Below are 18,490 nucleotides of genomic sequence, written 5' to 3' on the forward strand. Positions count from 1 at the left end.
CGGAGGCTGTTCCCCCTCGCATTCAGGCGGCCCTTGGAGAAGGAGAGGGGGGAGAGGGAGCAAAGGTGCCCAATTAAATGCACATTTATAGCCGATGCCGAGTAAACAGTTGATTGCATCCGCAGCGCCCGGCGGTGCGCGGGGGGGCCCGACGCAGCGCACGGGCACCAGCGCCGGCTTCGGGCGGCTGCGCGGGGGCACGCCAAAGCGCCGCCTTTGCCACGGAAAACGTTGATGCTATTTTCAATTTTTTCTGTAATCATCTCAGCTCAAGGGGGTGGCGGGCCCGGGCAGGGGCCAGGCTGTTCGCTGTCATGTCCGGGCTTCTTTTCACAGGGAATGCAAATGCTCTGCAGAAAGATCCTTTTAGCAAAAAAACAGTGTATTGCCATAGAAAAACTTGTAGCGGAGATGTTCTGCTTCCTCTTTCTGCTCCAACTTGGTGTAATGCAACGCTGAGCCAAATTCCCTCCTTGTGCAAGCAGCCCCTTGCCGTTAGCTTGCGCCCGCGAGCGTGTAGCTGTGGCGGCACGTACCGATGTTGCTTAAAGCCTCCCCAGACAGTGAAAATGCGTTTTGTTTGATTGATTGATTAAGAGCAAAACATTCTGAACCGCTGACAGCGCTCTCTTCGCTGCTTCCCTCCCCGTTCGGACCAGGAGAAGCGCCGAGCGCGTCGATCTGTTGATGGCCAGGTGATGCTGCGGTGCTGGCGGGGAAGGATTTTCCATTCCAGCTGCTCCTGCCATCTGGGGAAATCAAAAGGAGGGGATTGGATCAGCTGGTCGAATTAAAAAATGTGAAACTTGTTTCAGATGAGTTGTCTAATAGATTCAGCGAAAGGTAGATCAGCGACTGTTTTTCCTTTGGAAAGGAAACATTTTTTAATCTGTTATACAATGGAAATGCCCCGCAGGGGCTGATAAGTCTTGTCATTTAATTATCCTTTAGGCTCCTGTGTGTTGGTTAAAAACTCTCTTCATTTGGTTCTTCTCACCGTATTGTCCTTGCCTATCTAGTGTGTCAGGGCGATAAGTCCAAGGAAATAGAAACGTAGAGAGGAGGAAGGCTGCTCGGCGGTGGGGAGGGGGTGGAAGGGGCTGCTTTCTGCCTCGGCTTCTCTGTCTGTGCAATGGGAGAGCAGGAGGCTTCACCCCGCTGCAGCTGGAAGGGTCTCCTGGGAGGAGAGGCGCCGGAGCGGGTCTGCATCACGGCTGACCCCCAGACTGAGCGCTTTTGATACCTGGATCTGGATTCCTTGATGCCTCTTAGAAGTCATGCGCGATGCCCTGTGCGAAGCATGGACTTGCACAGGGCTCTCCACAGACAGCATGGGCGCCCCAGGGAGGACAAGCTTTCATCTTTGCGTAGAAAGACCAAAAAAAATCTGACCATGCCTTAAACTTTGTTTGTATTGGACGGTTGCAAGTACCCTTAAAAGGTAGCTTTGGTGAAAACAAGTGTTCAGCGCCAAGAGAAATCAATTTTTATTAAGTAATTTGAAGGAAAGGGGATTAATCTTGTTATTTAAATATTTTCTGAAGCAGCGCAGAAGTTCTCTATTGTGGGTAGCGCTGTGTTTTCCTCATTCGCAGAGACAGGTTTGATTTTAAACGTGTAATTTGTTCAGCAATTAGGGGTCTCCTCTGCTCTGCATACGGGCATGTCACTGCTATTAATGTCACCAGGAGAGGCAGAAGCCCGTGGGCAGGAGAACAGACCCCTTGATGTTTAATGTGGCCTAATCTCTGGTGGGGCTGGGGAAATGCAAATAGGAAGGCTGACGGAGTGAGCCTGGAAAAATGAGCGTCTGCTCTCATGCCCTCAGGACCCGATCCAGAGCCGTTCACAACCCTTGGGACTCCCATGGGTGCAGGATTGGGCCTTCGCTCTCTTCAGTTAATGCCTGTGGAGGTTTGCGGGAGCCCAGCACGCACCCGGTCGGCAGTGAGACCATCACAAGCCCAGGGCTTTGGCCACACGTCCAGCACCCTTGAGGTATCTCACTGTATTTCAACCCTTTTTTACTCATTGTCAGGAGCTGAATTAACAAGCGACGGCTACAGTGGCAGGAGGACGGCTCCCGGGGCCGTAGGGGTGCTTTATTTAATCCCCTGTTCTTAAACGTCCTGTGCAGAGATGGGCATCCCTTCTGCTGCTCGGGGCGAGGAGAGCAGCAGCCTCTCGGGCATCCAACGTCATCTCTACCCTGGCAGCACCGGCAGAAGGATGAGCTGGGGTGCAGGGACATGCCAGCATGCGGGCTGGGTGCTCTGGGTAGGATGGGGAGAGCCGGGGCAGGGAAGAGCCGGCACGGCCGTGACTCCCACGTGCTCCTGCCTGGGCACGGCTGGCTGCCAGCTGCCTCCCTGGCAGGAGCACTGAAAGGAACAGGGCAGGGAAAGCGAGAAGAGGGCAGTTGCGAACGTCAGGTTTAGCACCCAGTGAAGTGCTCGTGCAGAAGAGGGCTGCTCATCTCGGACCATCGCGCTGTCCGTGCTCTGCGTGGGCTGAGCAGGTTTATACGTTCTGGTCCAGCCAGCCCCTGGAGCGGCGTCTCTTCTGGCACCAGAGGAGGGGACAGGAGCGAGTCTCCTGCTCCTGCTCAGACATCCACCCGGCTGCAGGGAGGTGAAGGCCTTGGCCCCGCTACCTTTACAGCTAAATCAGCACTTGGTGTTTTGATCAGACAAAGGCTGTTGCTAGATACGTGGCATCTGTTAACAGACTACTGCTGTCATTAGCTGCAACCAGGCATCTGCTGCTCCAACCCAACACGTAACAGATGCCAGTTTGGAAGGAGTGGGGGCAGGGAAACCCCGAAGCTCTAATATTTCACTTTTCTACCGACGGCCCTTCACAGTTGGCAGCGGGGCCGGTTGCACCTCGGCAACCGCAGCGTTCAGATGAAATCTGCCCCTCTTGCAAACGCCTCCCCACGTCCCTGCCCCGAGCGCTCCCGCTTCGCTCCCCCCCACCCCCGGCTCTGTCTGCAGCACGAGCCGATTCCCCACTCGCGTGGTCCCTTCGTGAGGCCACATGCAGATCCCCGAGGTGTTTTGGGCATGTGGTGCTCAGCGTTGGTGCTGGCACGGCCAGCGCTGATCTGGAGCCACAGAGCCAGCATCGCCCTGTGCCAGGCTGAGAGAAGGCACGGCTCTGGCAAGCAAGAGCTGCCCCAGGGGCCGTGCCTGAGCACAGGCAGCGTCCAGCCCTGCAGGCCCCCAGCTTTTAGGTGAGACAGAAATCCAATAACGACGTACAAGGAAAGGTAGAGGGGCTTTGACTCTGCCCAACCTTCCATTTCAGGTTTTCCAAGCGTGTTCTGGGGTGAAAAGGGGGAAAGTGCTTGTCCTGTGGGACTTTTCCCCTAATACTATACAAATGGGAAGACGAGGACCCTGTGCTGACGGGTAATGAGACAATAGCAATGTGATGTGTTGTTAGTGCCGTACCAAATAGGCTTTTAATTTTCTGGGAAGGTGTGGTGCATCTCTGCAGTGCCAGCATCAATCATCGTCACGAGGTCCAGGTCCCGACTCTCCCGGGGGCCTTTCATTGTAAAGGATTCCCTCTTCTCTGACTAGGGGCTGTTCTACCTCCGTGGCGATGCCTCTCGCAGACTAATTGCTGATTTGTTCTTCTTATGATGATAGAGCTCATGTCACTGCAAAACAGAACATTAGGATAAAGTCTTTAAAGTGGCCGTGCAGCTGGAAAACTAATTTACAGTCCCTTCTGGTTAAAAAAAAAATAGCAGTATTGGTAGCAAGGACATTACTTGTGGCCATTAATGGTTGGAAATGAATATGAGTTTGGTCATAAGCTGCTCAATACCCAGTTAGCATGGCCATTTCCTTGGATATCTCTCCTCCTTTTCTCCCAAGTCCTTGTAACCAACTTTTCTTTTGGTCTCCTCTGGTTTCTTGCAGAACTGGGGGTGTTCAGGATGTTTCTTCTTGTGCCAGAGGGCAGAGACTCTGCTTGCGGAGACGGGAAAAGACTTTCCTGATCCTCGAGCCCCTCAGCCCTTCTTCTTCCCAGCTGTCAGTCATATTTACCAAGGCACATTTGTTCAGGCTCCTAAAGTGCAGCAGAGAGAAGTTGTCAAAGATACAGAGAAAATCAAGGCGACTAGCTGTTGTTGGACTTCAGTAGGAACGGCCTCTGTCTTGCTTGGGGACCATTAGAAAGTCTGGCCCTGATGCCTTTGGAGCCAAGACCCAATTCCCTAAGTAATTTGGTACGTAAGAACCAGTCCCATAGAAAAGGAGGGGGTTTGGGCTCCATGGTCACACAGGGAGGGATTTTGGGAACTACTGAAGCACCCAAGGCAGGGTGGTGGGCACACTGATGTTGCGTAGCGTCCCACTTTTGTTCATGCCCTCTAAAAGCCTGGGAACTTCCAGGTTATATTGATGTCACCTTGGCTGCTGCTTCCCCCAAAATAAGGAACATTTGGGGGTCATTTCCAAGCATGAGATTGCTCAGGAGGGTTAAATCCCTTTTCCCACGAAGGGGCACAGGAGTGGCGCTGCGGTGGCTGCCAGCCCTGGCGTGGAGGGCAGCGCCCAGCTCCGGCACCCCGTGCCCTGGCTCTGCATCCCCATCACCCTCTCTGCTCTTTGCTGGCCTGAGGGACAGAGCGATGCAGAGGAGAAGGGAGAATGAGGGAAATACGTTTGTCTGAGAAGCTACTTGGGGGGAAAAAAAGTATCGTTAAAAAAAGAAGGTGGCAAAGCGGTGGCTGCGGCCCCTTCCCCAGATGCAATCCCACTCCTGTAATTTCTGGGGGAATTGGTTCATCTTGGGTGCAGATATATTTGTGTCAAGGTGCAGCTGCACAGATAGCCTGACTCTATGCATAGTAAGAGGCTTTCAGAGAAAGAGGTTATGCCCAGAGCAAGGCCTTATCAGAGCAAGCTGCCTGCCATTTATCTGGTTCCCTATCAAATATGAAAACAGGCCTCAATCTGCTGCTTCTATTTTCCTTGTGAAGGCTATGGGTGGAATAATAATTTAGTCCAGTTTTTTTGTTTCCGACGCTAACCTTCTGCCAAACTCTGCTCTTCCCAACTTCCCCGGGCGGCTCAGCAGCAGCCACGCTTGGACACCCGCCGGGCTGGCTCCGGCACGTTTGTGGGTGCCGGCGTGTTGCCTGCAGCCGGTGTGTGAAACCAGCCGAGCCCGAACCTTCGGGTAAAGGGGTCTCTGGATTCTGGAGGGGCTTTTACATGTGTTGTTATGTGCCGGGCTCGCAGAATATCTGTCATTTACTGGTTTAATATCATTGTAATTATTCATTATTTGTATTACAGTAGCCCCTAGAGGCCTCACCAGCTCCAGGGCTGTGTCCCCGGGCGATGGCCTGGGGATGGATGCAGCCCTCATCCCATGGCCATCCTGCATGGGCAGTGGGACGGGAATGTCCTGGGGATGCAGGGGGATGTGTGCCAACCCCCGGGCTACACCCAGCCCTCCCGTGCGCCCAGCCCTTTGCAGAGCGGCTGCTTGCTTCAGGCCAAAGCTGGGTATGTCCTTAGAGCCACCCTAAAGTGCAGGGTGTCACCCCTGGGAGCTGGAGCAGGAGGGATGGGGCCACGCAGGACATGCCAGGGTGGCACAGGACTTGTGGGGCAGAGCCTGGGGCAGATTCCCCAGAGCTGTGGACCTGTTCTGGGGCTCTCCATCAGCTCTGGCTGCACTGAGCCAGCACCCCACCAGCCTGGCCGTGCCCTGCACCCTCATCTCCTACATCTTCGCCGTAAGGTCCCACCACCCCAGGAGTGTTTTATGCTGCTTAATGCAAACCCGGCTCGTCTGGTGGAAGACGAGAGTCTGAGTGGGGGTAACCTTGGGGGAGCAGCCCCCTGACCCCAGGGCTGCAGCAGCTCCGCTTAGCCCAGGGGGATGGCAGTGGGAGAGGACAGCCGTAGCAGCAACCCCAGCCCTGTGCCTTGCTCCTCCCTCCCTCCCTCTGCCATCCGTCCTGCGGGGCCTCCCCGCTGCAGTAATAAGGCCTGAAAAGCCACTGCTTACATTTTTAATTCCATATCTGTGTCTAACTGCTGATGCTAAACTCCGATCCCACAGCTTCTGAGGGCAATGCGATCCACATGTTAATATTTTAAGCCAGCCACTAATATTTTTATGTGGGAAATTGAGATTTTCTACGGTTGCTGGATGAGCAGGCCATTTCTCCACGCTGGAGTATGAAAACTGTAGCTGGGGAAAACATTATTTTACATATTTGTATTTCTCGGGGCTGCCGGCCCGCGCCGGGAGGGACAACCGCTCTCCGTCCCGTCACTGCGGTGGCTCCATCCTGCTGAGAGCTCACCCGAAAGCCCCCGGACGCCTGCGCCGCCGGCTGTGGGCAGACACCCGAGGCAGCCGAGTGACGGGGAAAATGTAATCGCAGCCCAAAGGCTGCGAGTGAGGAGGCGCTGGCCCTGCTGGGGGTCCCCGCAGTGCCGTGCCAGCGGCTGTCTCTCCCCCCACCACGCCGCCAGGCAACACAGCCCCTCTTGGCATGGGCGGCTGTAAAGCAGGATGGTGCCCACCTGGCTGTGAAACGCCCCCTGCCGTGGCCGTCCCCAGCTGTCCTGGTGCCCCAGTGTCACCGGGATAGGATCAAAGTGGCTTTTTTATTTATTTATTCTCTAATAAGTGGCTGTTCCTCCTCAGACCCTTCCTTATCTTGCAGCTGAATGCTTTGTATTTTTAAATACCTGAGAGCAAAAACCTATTTATAAAACTCAGGCTCCTCTCGACAGGTGACAAACCCCGTCTAACCAGCTAGTTAGGAAGCCGAGGGAGGTGGGCAGTGCCCTGGTCACCCGGCTGCCACCCGAGCCCATCGCTGAAGTAGCAGACAGTCCATCTGGTGCAATGAGTTGATGTGAGAGGCAGTGTCTCTCCCTAACGGCTGCCTATAAATCACATTTACGGGCCGCAGTCATGGTCCAGGCAGCACTGGCTGGACAGAGTGTTTGGCAGCACCACGGCCGGGGTCACGAGCGGCTGTAAATCGTCACCCAAACGTGGGGAAGCCAAAGATGCTCGGGAGTCAGCGCCAGGATGCAGGGCACGGACGCACACGGAGGCATGCACGGACACGCACGGAGGTGTGCACGCTCACCCACGTGCACTTGCCCCCTTGCCACAGCCCGGAACCTCCGCTGACAAGCAGGCAGACGGTGGCAAAGCTTAAATGAAGTGCAGACAAGTGTCCATGTCCCCAGCCTAATCACTCAATCTCCACGGCGGCTGACATGCTGCATTATCAAAATCTGTGGAAGTGCACGCTTGGGCTGGGCTTTGGAGCTTAGCGACGTCTTTGGCAGCTCAGCGTTTAACCCAAAACCTTGCCTGCGTTTCCCTGCCACTCTCTGCACGTCAGGAGCCAAGGGGCTGTACAAGATGGGGCAGTGGTGCTAGCCGGCACCGCAGATCAAAGCCTTTCTCCAGCTCGGTGGTGGCAGGAGGTGGATCCGGGGAGTATGTGTATGGCCAAAGCTGGGGATGTCCCGCCAAGTCCCCTGTGCCATCCCACCATGGGGACTTTCAGGGCAGACCACGGCACGACACGTGTCCCTCGGCCCCTGATCTACCCCACAGCAGAGTGCAGCAGCAGCGAGGACCCTGTGTCCAGAGCTGCTTTTGCCAATAGCTACAAACCTGGGGAAAAATGGAAGTGGAAATACGGGAAACTCCAAAGAGTTTTACCCAAAATACACTGAGATATTTTTTTCTCAACCACAAAAGTTCAGCTTTAAAAGGAACAAAAGCTACGCGTGTTCAGTAAGCTGGAACTTGCAGTGCTGGAGGAGGCTGAGTTCACTCCCGTTGGGCATCCTCCCTCCTTACCGTCCACCTCCACTGACCTGTTCCTTGGACATGAGGCAGGATGATAAAATGTTTTAGAGTAAAAACTCATAGAAATACTCTCCACTGCATAAAGTGGCCTTTCTGCTGCTAAAAATTGAAAGCATTCTTGGGGTTTAAGCAGATTACAGATGAAGGTGGATAAATATTGAGACAGACGCATCTCAGTATCTTTCCAGTAGTTAAATGTGCATTTCGTATGTATGGGCTTTAACGAGTGCTCAGAGATTTTGACCCGCTGGTATAGATTACTGTGAGAGAACCTGCCAGGCCCACATCATTGTTTAAGACAAGTCCATGATGCAAATTGGCAGACAAAGCAGTGAGCAGTCAATACAGATTAGAATTAAGTCTCTCCTCTTGTCCACAACCAGGGGCCCTGCATTGATCGGCTTGCGAACGCCAGAAACCTGGGCTTTGCCCAAAGTGGCGGGGAGAGAGCGGGAGCCTGTGCCCAGCTGGGGAGGTGCCATCGCTTGACTCCCCCTCCTGGTGCCTGGCCTCAGCATCTGCAGAGACCGGCCCCCAGCCAAGGGGGTAGCGTTGATGCCGGGTTGTACAAAGAGGCACCTGAAGAAATCCAGGAAGGGGAGCACAGAGGGGTTCAAAGCTGTGGTTAGGCACAGGTTGAACATTAAACGCACATCTAAGCGTGTTCTGCACTGGGGCCTCTTCCAGCTGCACGGGACCTGGCAGAAACATCCACCAATATTTTCCTCTCCTTTTCCAAGACGCCCCCACTCACGTCCTGCTTTGCCGATTCCAACGGCGGGCTTTTTGCCTTCACGGATGGGGGGAGCAGGGCTTGTTCATGTGGACCCCAGCCGTAGGTGTTTGGAGGGCATCCGCACGTCGCTGCCGCCACAGGAAAGGTTTGCCCTGCCTGCGCCCGCCGGCGAGGGGGGACCGCACCTTCTCGAGGTACCTCCATGAGTAATGGCCATTTCAGGGGGTTCAATTAGCAGCTGGCCTATAGGGCAACATATACTCACAAAAAAAAAAAGCTGCTTGAATGCTTAAGAATAATGAGTGCATTCATAAAAATCAAAGTTTGTGCCTTGTAATTTGTCTCGGAGAATGAATGGCTATTTTTGTTGGGTCACTCGTTTCCTATGAGTACGTTGCCTGGCTATAATTTCAGCTCCCGTTCAGCATCTACCTCTTATCGCGTTGCCAGCTGAATGAACGGCAAATGTATCCTGCACCGGGACACCCCGACGGCAGGCCTGGCTTTCAGTGCCACCAAAAATTAAATCAGCGCTCGGTGTTTCTGGAAATGCAGCTAGGGGTGCGACAGCAGCCGTGTTTGTTTGCAGGGAGGCAGAGGGATTGGGCTTAATGATTTCTTATTTCGCTTCTGCGGCGGATCCGTGGTGTCTTGTAACGCCGTGATAGCAGATTTCCTCATGCTGCAGAATTAGCCCAGAAATGCAAATATCTCTATCAGTCAGGATCCAGAGCAGCAAACCGCAGCCCTGGGTGACCCCCAGCCCCCCTGCTCGCATTCTCGGCCTCTGGTGCGTTTTCTTCTCAAAATAATTTATTAGATAGAGGCTGCAAGAAATAATCTTTTTTTTTTTTTTCCATTTGTGCTCTCATGCAAATGAATTCCTACTAACTTTTATTTTCTTTATTTCCCAATTGTCATGCAAAACTCATCTCTCTGAACTCTATCTCCTCTCGACTTTTTTCTTCCCCCTGAGGAAATTCCCTCTATTGTGGCCAAGGGCAAAGCTTGAGTGCGTTGCTGGCGCTGGCGAGGCGTGTTTCAGCAGAAGGCCACAAGCCTTTCTCACCCCAGTGGGGTCAGCAGAGAGGAGAGCTGTCACCCCCTGCTCACTGAGAAAACAGGGGGCTGCAGAGGTTAAAAGACTTGCACAAATGCCTACAAGGGGAAGGAGCTATGCAGAAGCCAGGTCAGGTCCAGCCTAAAAGCGGCCTTAAGCTCCAGAGCGGGGCTCTGTGAAACATCTGGACTTCAACCTGTGGGGATGTGGGGTTTTGGGGCACCGGTGCAGCTGGGTTTAAGTTACAGACTCTGGTCCTGGGCACCCCGTGGTGGGGTTGGCTGCTGGACCATCCCTGCTCTTCACCGCTCAGCACCAGCCTTGTCGTTAATCTGAGACTTGATGTTCTCAGCCCAGATGCGCAGCCGCGGCCGGCAGCGGTACCGGCCAGAGAGCCCCATCCCTTGCACGGAGGTTTGCCTGTGCCAAGGATCTGAGAGGTTATAACGTGCGTGTGTCACTGAAAGGTTCAGGGGTGAAAATGGAAAATACTAAATTACTGTTCCTTTCCTATTTCATAAAAACAATCTGTATTGTGTCTTTTAGCTGTTTTTTTCCCCGTGAGATATTCCCATTGCTCAGGGCTGGGAAGCTCCTGGTTTTACTGGGGGGTTGCTGCTGTGCTCGCCTCCGGCTGGGGCTCCTCCAAGCAGCGCTGCGGCAGTCAGGCAGCCCTCCCTGCCTCTTCTGCGTGCCAAGTTTTCCCCATGCACCCCTTCTGGGAGAAAGCTACCTGGCCAGAGAAAAAAAAAAAAAGGTGAAAAAAGATCACAACAGGCAATATTGTGCATGTAGAGCTAAACCTTCGGCTGCCACTGAAGAGCCCCCCGGCAGCACGGTGGCCTTTGTTCGTGCTCCCTCGCCCCGCGGAGCCTGCCTGCCTCCCCTCTCCCAGGCAAGCCTTTGAATTTTTATGCCGGTGCCTTTCTTTGCATTGACCAGAGTTTATCACATATCTCTGGTTGGGATCCTGCCTAGCTTAGCATAAGACAAAAATGGGGGAAAAAAAAAAAAAATCGGCTGAATAATAGGAGGGATTTGTAGCAGCTGAGGATTTGCATTCAAATGTTCGCCAGCCTCCTCTGAGCTTGAGTTTTATCATGTCTTTACAGCCAACAGCTTGTTTATGAATAAAAAATGTGGCATGAAACCAGAGGAGTGAGTTGTCTTTGTTTTGTCAAGTGTGCGGAGACAAAATGCTCGCTTCTCACAAGTCTTCACTTCATACAAGTCTTCTGGGACGGGGGCAGCTGGCCGCGGGCTGCTACCTGCGCGTTGCCATGGCCGGCGGCACCTCCGTGCACCCCTCCATATGCATGAGCCCCAAGCTGGACCCGCCGGGCGCCTATGCAAAGCAGCCCCTGCTTTGACAGGCAGCCACTTTATTAACTCATTAAGCTCATCTTGTTCCTTTAAATGCAGTATAATTACGAATAAAGCTGTCACACTTTGTTTGCAGTTCTGTAATTTAGCTAAGTGCTGCTCCAACCTGGGCTTCGAGGAGGAAAGGGAGGAGGTTACGAGCCGGGGCCGCCGTGGTGCACGAGGCGGAGGGAAGAGCCGGGGAAGTTTGAGGCCGTCCTCGACGTATCTCTGCCGGTGGGTCCCGTTGGCAAACCAAAGGGCAGAGCTGCAATAACCCCGTCAGCTCTAGTGCGTCGGCCCGAGGAGCATCCCTCCTCCCTTCGCCGCTGCCCCGAAGGGCGAGCCCCCAGGGTCTGCCCCACGCCGGTCAGGCCGCGGCCTGTGGGCTCGTCCGTTTGCCGTCAGGAAAACGCTGGCGCCATGTTCAGATCAAACGGGGAAGTCGTCCGCGTCTCTTCTCGCAGCGCTTTGCGGCCCTGCGCGGGAGGCGAAGGGCTGGCGAGCGGAGCGGGCTGGCGTGCCCCCACCTCTGCCTCCAGCCGGAATACAGAGCAGGGCTGGGAGCATCATTGGTAGTCAGGGCACAGAGCCGGGAGGGACGCGGGCTGGAAACCGGAGCGGGAGAGGGGAGGAGAAGCGAACGAGGTGACCGCGTTCAGAAAGCCTGGGGGGCGGGGGGGGGGGGGGGGAAACGAAGGGATAGGGAACAGATGAGGAGGAAAACTTGGAAGGAAAACGCCGCGAGCCCTCCGCTTCGTCTGCCTTCGGCGGGGGGAGCACGTGAAAGGCGTCTGCCACGAACCCCGCTGATGTGCGGTGGGAGACGGTTGCTTGTAACAGGGACGAGGGCTTAATGCCAGGGAGGGGGTGACACACAGAAAGGACTGGAGTGGCTGGTAGGGCTGATTGAGGGTATATCCCGCTGGGATGTTGGGATGTTCAAGAAAAGACTTTTTTTCATTATTTCTCCCCCTTTGGGAGTGGCAGGAAGAAACAATAAATATTTATACAGGTGAGAATAAACAAAATTATGCAAGGAGGCTTTTTTAACACCTGATTTGGGTGCAGCCACCTGCCTTGTCAGAGAGGGAGAAGGTCTTGTTCAGCAATAGGCACAGGCCTCTGCCACTGACTTGGCTTTTGTGCTCCGTCGCTCTTCACCCAAGTGCGCTTGGTGACAGTATTATACTGGGGGAGGGAGAAATAGCGGGATCAGGTTTGTGAGAGATTTCAGCCTCAAACGCTTAAGGAAAACTGATAGAAGATGCATGCGTACAAAACCAACCCTGACTTCTCTACACACAACAGACTTTCCCGGGCACGGGGGAAGGAGCAGAAAGCCCGGTGTCTGCTCCTGGAGACGGCGGGGAGCCCTGCTGTGCTCTCCTCGGGCAGGGAAGGTCTGGTCCAGCACCGCCGTGTCCTGGGAGCTCTGCTCTGCCTTCCCGAGTGTTTGCAGGATGAGGCCCCACATCAGCAAAAGCTAAGGCTGGTGTCTTCTCAAGGGCTGAACGTATTAGCACCTGATTAAGGTCCCAAATGCCTTTGGGCCTGCTGGATAACCCCACTCTGATGACGTTAAAAGATGGTCGGTTGGTGCCGGTAGCTGATACGTTCCCAGCGGAGCCCCTTTGGAGCTGGAGGGGGATGTACAGCCCCACAGCATCCACTCAGGGCCGAGCACTGCCGCAGCACTGCCCCTGCCAGGGACACGTGGCACAGCCCCGGGGCAGGAGCCGGCACCGGCACGTCCCTCACCTCCTCATGGCACAGCAGCCCTCGGCGCCCATCCTTACGCGTGGTTGAGGCAAAACCTGACCTGATCCGAACGTGAGGAACGGGGTCCTGCTCCAGCTGGCACACACGCGTCCTGGGAGGACGAGGACCGGGCTTGTCACGCCCAGCGCACTGTAATAAAGAGCAGCTCGTTTAAAAGTCCTAGCAAGGGAGACAATGGGCTGCGATTCATTTTCCTGGTTTTTCAGAAACTCCTCTAAGGCCGTGTCCTAGATTTAGCACAGGTTCTGATAAGGCTGAAAGAGATAAGTCCCAGATTGTACTGCTGTGCCCAACAGACTGGTTACATCGTGCTTGATGACACTTCAGACCCGTTGTCATGACCCCATATAATCCGGCATCCTGGACCATCTGACACACATTTACACTTAACATTTTGTTAGAGACTCTATAAATGAGATCTCTTTGACCTTCAATCCTTGGCTAATTGCTAGTTTCATGTACAAGACTAGCCTAATTTTACGTGATAATTACCTGAAAGTGGCAATACATATGGCATTGCATGTTTGAAATGTCAGAACTGGAAAAATATCAAGTGGCTGGAGTCTTAGGCAAATGGAGGGAGAGGAAGGGTCAGAACAATATACTTTACTGCTCAAATGATGAAGAGAGACTATATATCACTATAAACCCTAGTAAATAGTATACATCTGTAATAAATCCTGTGCATAATGTTTGTTGAAGGGGGTTGTATCCATGTGTGGCTGGATGCTAAGGCAGCCATAAAACAAAAAGAGATCTTGAATTTGCAAGCGGTTAAGCCATTTGTTCAACTTCTTTCTTTCCACCAAGGAATCTGCACTCTGTACGTTGTCAAATAATCCTGAATTTCTCGTTCCATATGGGTACAAATCTGATAAGCTCCCGCCGTGGGCAGGGCACGGCACGGGTAAGGGTGGAGGAGCAGCACCGGGCCAGCGCCGGGGAGCCGTCAGAGGGGGCATTTGAATGAAGCTTTTCACGTTTGGGGGAGCCCCAAGGGAAAAAAACACCCTGTTGCTGCAGCTGGATGGGTGCTGGGTGGGTTTACCTGGCTGTGCGGTGCCTGGCAAGGAAGAGGGGGTGGGACGGGGTGGTGGGGAGCAGCAGGTAGGCAGCACCCCGAAAACATCTCACCCTTGGAAGGATCCACCTGGAGCAGCGCTGGTGTCCCGGGTCCTCCCTAATTGCTGGTTTGCTTTGCTGGAAGTATGATTATGCTGCTTGTTTGCTTACCAGGGTGTAACCACCAAACAATGTCGCACTCTGTATTTGGATTTAATTAATTGGTTAATAAGATTATAATTAGTGAAAATAAATTAAAATCACTTCAGTAATTAATTCATTGTAAACATTATTGACAACACTTCCTAAATACTGTAAACTCAGATTTAAAGCCCTGGTTAGGAATACTGGGTTGCGGGATCACTGTAATTAGAGGTGGAACAGACCTATCGGATTATTGAGCATATCCTCATGGAGGGGCAGGTTGTGTGTCCGTATATATATATATAAATATATATGTGTGTGCGTGTATGTGGTTGGGGTTTTTAGCTTATCAGCTTTCCAATGCTGCTTTAGATACGTCAACGATGCTCCTCTCCAACAGAGAGATGGTCCTCTCCAATTTTTATTAAACTCCTGAAAAATACATTTTCAGGTTCTCGGATGTCCCCTCTGATTGCACTTGTCTGAGATGTTACAGCCCTTTTTTAGACACGCAGACCTGTTTTTTTCCCGAGGCTTCGCATCGGCCCCGCTCTGTGTCCAGGCTGAGGACGGGGGTTTTAACACTTCTAAAAATGCTGCCCAGCAAATGAGGAGTTTCAGCGCCGGGCGTAGCGGGAGGCTTCTCCAGGTGAGGATGAGGGGACTGCGGCTTCATCGGTGCTTGCCTCTCTGTGTCTGTCTGGAGGCTTGACAACCATGAACCCCTGCTATCTCTTGGGCGGCGTGGTTCTGCGGCAGCCTTTGGGGGCGAAGGGAGCTCTCTGAGTGCTAACACTGTGCCCACAGCGCTGCTGCTCTCACACCGGGCGTCCGACTCTCTCGGGGCTTTGGGTCTGTACTCGAGCCGCGGGATTTGGGCTGCAGCGTCTTTTCCCGTCCCTTTTCCATCCTTTCCCCTGGCTTGTGGCAGTCTGTAAATAGTGAAAATGCCCGCTGGAAAGAGCTTCAAACGCTATGTTTTAATAACAGTCCTCAAATTGTAGGGTCGGTTTGCAATTAGAGGCAGAGCCAGTTGTGTGCTCCCATCCTGTGCAATCAACATTTGTAGGAGCTGGGAAAGGAAAGCCCATGGACACGCCACCACACACCTCCTCCCGCCGGCACCTCGTGCTTCTCGCTCCTCTAACAAAGCACATTTTGTGGCCAAACAAGGAAATTCAAGGCGTTTGCAGTGCATTTTCTCCCGGTGACGCCTCAACCCCAGCCCCTGTTTTCTCAATGTAAAAAGCTAATCCTTTTAGAAACGTGCAAATTGGGAAACAGACCCGGTGTCAACCCAAACCGTGTCACCTCCCAGGCGTTTGTTAAGATTAAGCACTGCGCTTCTCTGTCCTTCTATGCAAACTGATAAGCGGTTGTTTTATCAGATAATAAAATGGTAAACAGCAGAGCAAACTGGTTGGTAATAATTTTAATGCAAAATTTAGGGGAGCAAGAGGTATTTGAACTTCAGCCTCCTGTGACCAACTCATCCGTGTCTGGACACCCCCCAGGTTGCTCATCTCCGCTAATTGTGAGAGCAGACAGCTGAAGCCGGTATTTCCCCCGCTTACTGGGACGTACGGGCTTGGGTGCTGGCATTGCAGCCCACTGGTGATCATTGGTGGCAAAGGCAGGGCCGGAAAGCACATGCCCTTTAGGAAAAAGCCATTATCAGGTACTGTCTTGTTTTCGTTTACTCGCTAATTAGCAGAGAGTGGCCTATGCGGGAAGGGCCTGCGCTCCCTCCACACACCAGCGCTTCCCGAAAGCCTGGCCATGGCAGCACCGACATCCCAGGGGATCTGTGGGAGGATTTGGGGCACGTGCTGGCTCCAAGGCCCTCGCCTGGTGCTGGGGCTCAGTGGGTGCCGTGGCACGGCGTGTGTCTGTCCATGTGGTGCTGCACGCTGCCGCCGTTGTATTTTTGGTGTCTGAGATGGCTCCTTCGGAGCCGGGGCAGAGCTTCACCCCTGGCTGCAGGCTGCAAGGCGTCCGTACCCAAAAAATGCAGCTGATGTGGGAGCAGCAGGATTTCACCCTGTGGGAGGTTTGCTGTGTTATTTTACACCTTGCAGGGTTTGTTGAGTAAATACATTTGGCAGAGAGCAGGGCTGAGCTCTGTGCAGAGCGGCCCCGGGCTCTTTGCAGACCCCGGGAATGCGATGACCCATATTTGTTGGATCAAATAGCAGAAGTCCTGCTATAAGGTGCAGTGGCTCGAGGCTATCTTCACACCTGCCTGCCCCTAGGACCGTGTAAAGCAGGGATCCAGCTCAGTGGCCGTACCAATCTTTGGGCTGAACTCTCCATATCGTCCCCAGCCCGTGCAGGGAGTTTTGCCAAGCCCAGGCATGCAGAAGCATCCCTTGGGAGCCCACGTGGGGCTCTCCATGCTGGGGAGATGGGTTTCTGCGGGGACAGCACTGCTTTTGTTCTCCTTGCAGCCCCACGGAGACATGGCACGGCACCTGCCAGTGGTCGGTGCTGGTCGGGACCAAACCTTTTTCCTTCAACCAGCTCTCAAAGTCACTGCTTTGCCCCGTGCACCCAGGCCCGTGGCTCTGTCTGGGCCAGCGTGGTGGGACGTGTTGTGCTTGAATCCCGCAAGAAACGTGTCGGTACCCGACAGACATAGGCAGAAGTGCTGGTTGAACCTTTGTTCTGTCACAGCCCTGCTTGCAAGGAGGTGCCAAGGTCCCCTGGAGCCCCAGGCGTTGGGTTTTGCGCACTTTGGGTAGCAACAACTCGGTTTGGAGATGCATTTTCTCTCCTGCCCCATCTGTGGGCGCGAAGCACGGTACGTGGTGGGTAGCACGCAGTTCCCCTCGCTGTGCTCTGGCCGCCGGAGATTGCGCAGTGGCCGGGTGGTGTCGTGAGCAGTGTGAGAGCTCGGCGTGCCCCGCGTGCGGCACGGGCCCGGCCAGCAGCAAAGGGGCACACGTGGCCCAGGCGCTGCCTACATGAGCTCGCCTCTTCTTCCACACTTAAAGCATGCATCATATTTTGTGCTGACTTAATGCAACATGGATAGTTGTACTTTCCAAGTAGCTGGCAACCCTTAATCAATGTTAATTGGCTCTAATTAGCATATGTTAATTAATGATATTTACTACAAATTAAAGGTATGAGTGCTCCCAGAGGGTTTCCTGTTCATCCAATTAGTGCCAATTAGTTGCAATTAACACGTGTAAATGAGATGCCATTGAACCCAAAACAAACAGCACATAGTCTGCTGTACTCGCTTGCAGTTGAACTTGAGCACGCGGTGGCAAGGGGAGGGGAGAGGGACTGCAGAGGGTTTTTAAATAACCAGAAGGTCTCAAACATCTATTTAAGCCGGCTCATTATGGCTTATTTTGTCTCTCGCTCCATGCGAGCCGGTTGAAGGAAAGTTGATCTGGATAAAAGCCCTCGACAGAGTAAACAGGACATGTTTTCGTGTCTTGTTGGGCTGCGAAAAGGACACCACGCCGTTTTAAGAAAGCTGCCGTGTTCGTGTACGCACCCAGTCCTGGCTTTGCCTGTGGCAGGGGGGATACGCAGCCCCGAAATCGAGCTCCTTCTATACCCGTCAGGAGCGCGGGGGGCACCCAGCCGGATACTCCGGTGCAGGCATGGCACAAGAGAAGGCCATGGCTGTCCCAGAGGACACCAGTATCTCAACTAACTCCCCAGTCTCCCCTTGTTGTTCTTTTTTCCCAGGCAATCCCCAGCACCATCATCAAAAGGTGCGCTGCCGGTACTTTTCTGCTCCTTTTTTTTTTTTTGGCCTGGAGGTAAACACGTCTACAAAAGTTTCTTGCCCTCAGCTTCGATTGCACATGCAATCTGGCAGGCAGCAGAACAAATTGTCATAATTGTGTTTAATTAAGAAACGTAAATGGATTATCTTCAGGTAAGGATGATTTATTTAACTAATCAGTCTGATCACAGAGAATGTATAGTCTGGAGATGGAAATCATTTGGGGGAAATGGGTAATTCCTTTTCCCGTCAGCCCCAAAGTCAGGCGGGATTTTAGCACAAAATCCAACCCAGAGAGAGGGGCGAAGCCAAGTGCTTGACCCTTCATCCTGAGGGATGTTTTCAAACATCCTCTCACCCCAGGTCTCATGCACTGGAGTTATTATTTTCCTTTTACTTCCCATTCTCAGGCAAAACCAGCTGCATAGTCCCATTTTTGCCTGATTTGTGCCCTACACCATGGGCTGAGCCTGGGGTTCATGGACACACGACCCTCGCCATGTAAAAACCCTGGGCGGGACGGAGCCAGCAGCACCGCTGTAACCGTTCCTGCAACGGGGTGCGCGGTTCGGACGCTGAGCCCAGGGCCAGGCACTATAAACGCCAAACGAGCATAATTAATTGACCATCTGCTTGAAAAGCCAAGTATTGGGTGGCACTGAAGTATGACTGCCACGTCGCGAGCCTCTGAAATATCTCTGGGAGTTGGGTGCTTTGGATG

This window comes from Leptosomus discolor, chromosome 18, assembly GCF_034619465.1.
Source record: "Leptosomus discolor isolate bLepDis1 chromosome 18, bLepDis1.hap2, whole genome shotgun sequence".
NCBI lineage: Eukaryota > Metazoa > Chordata > Aves > Leptosomiformes > Leptosomidae > Leptosomus > Leptosomus discolor.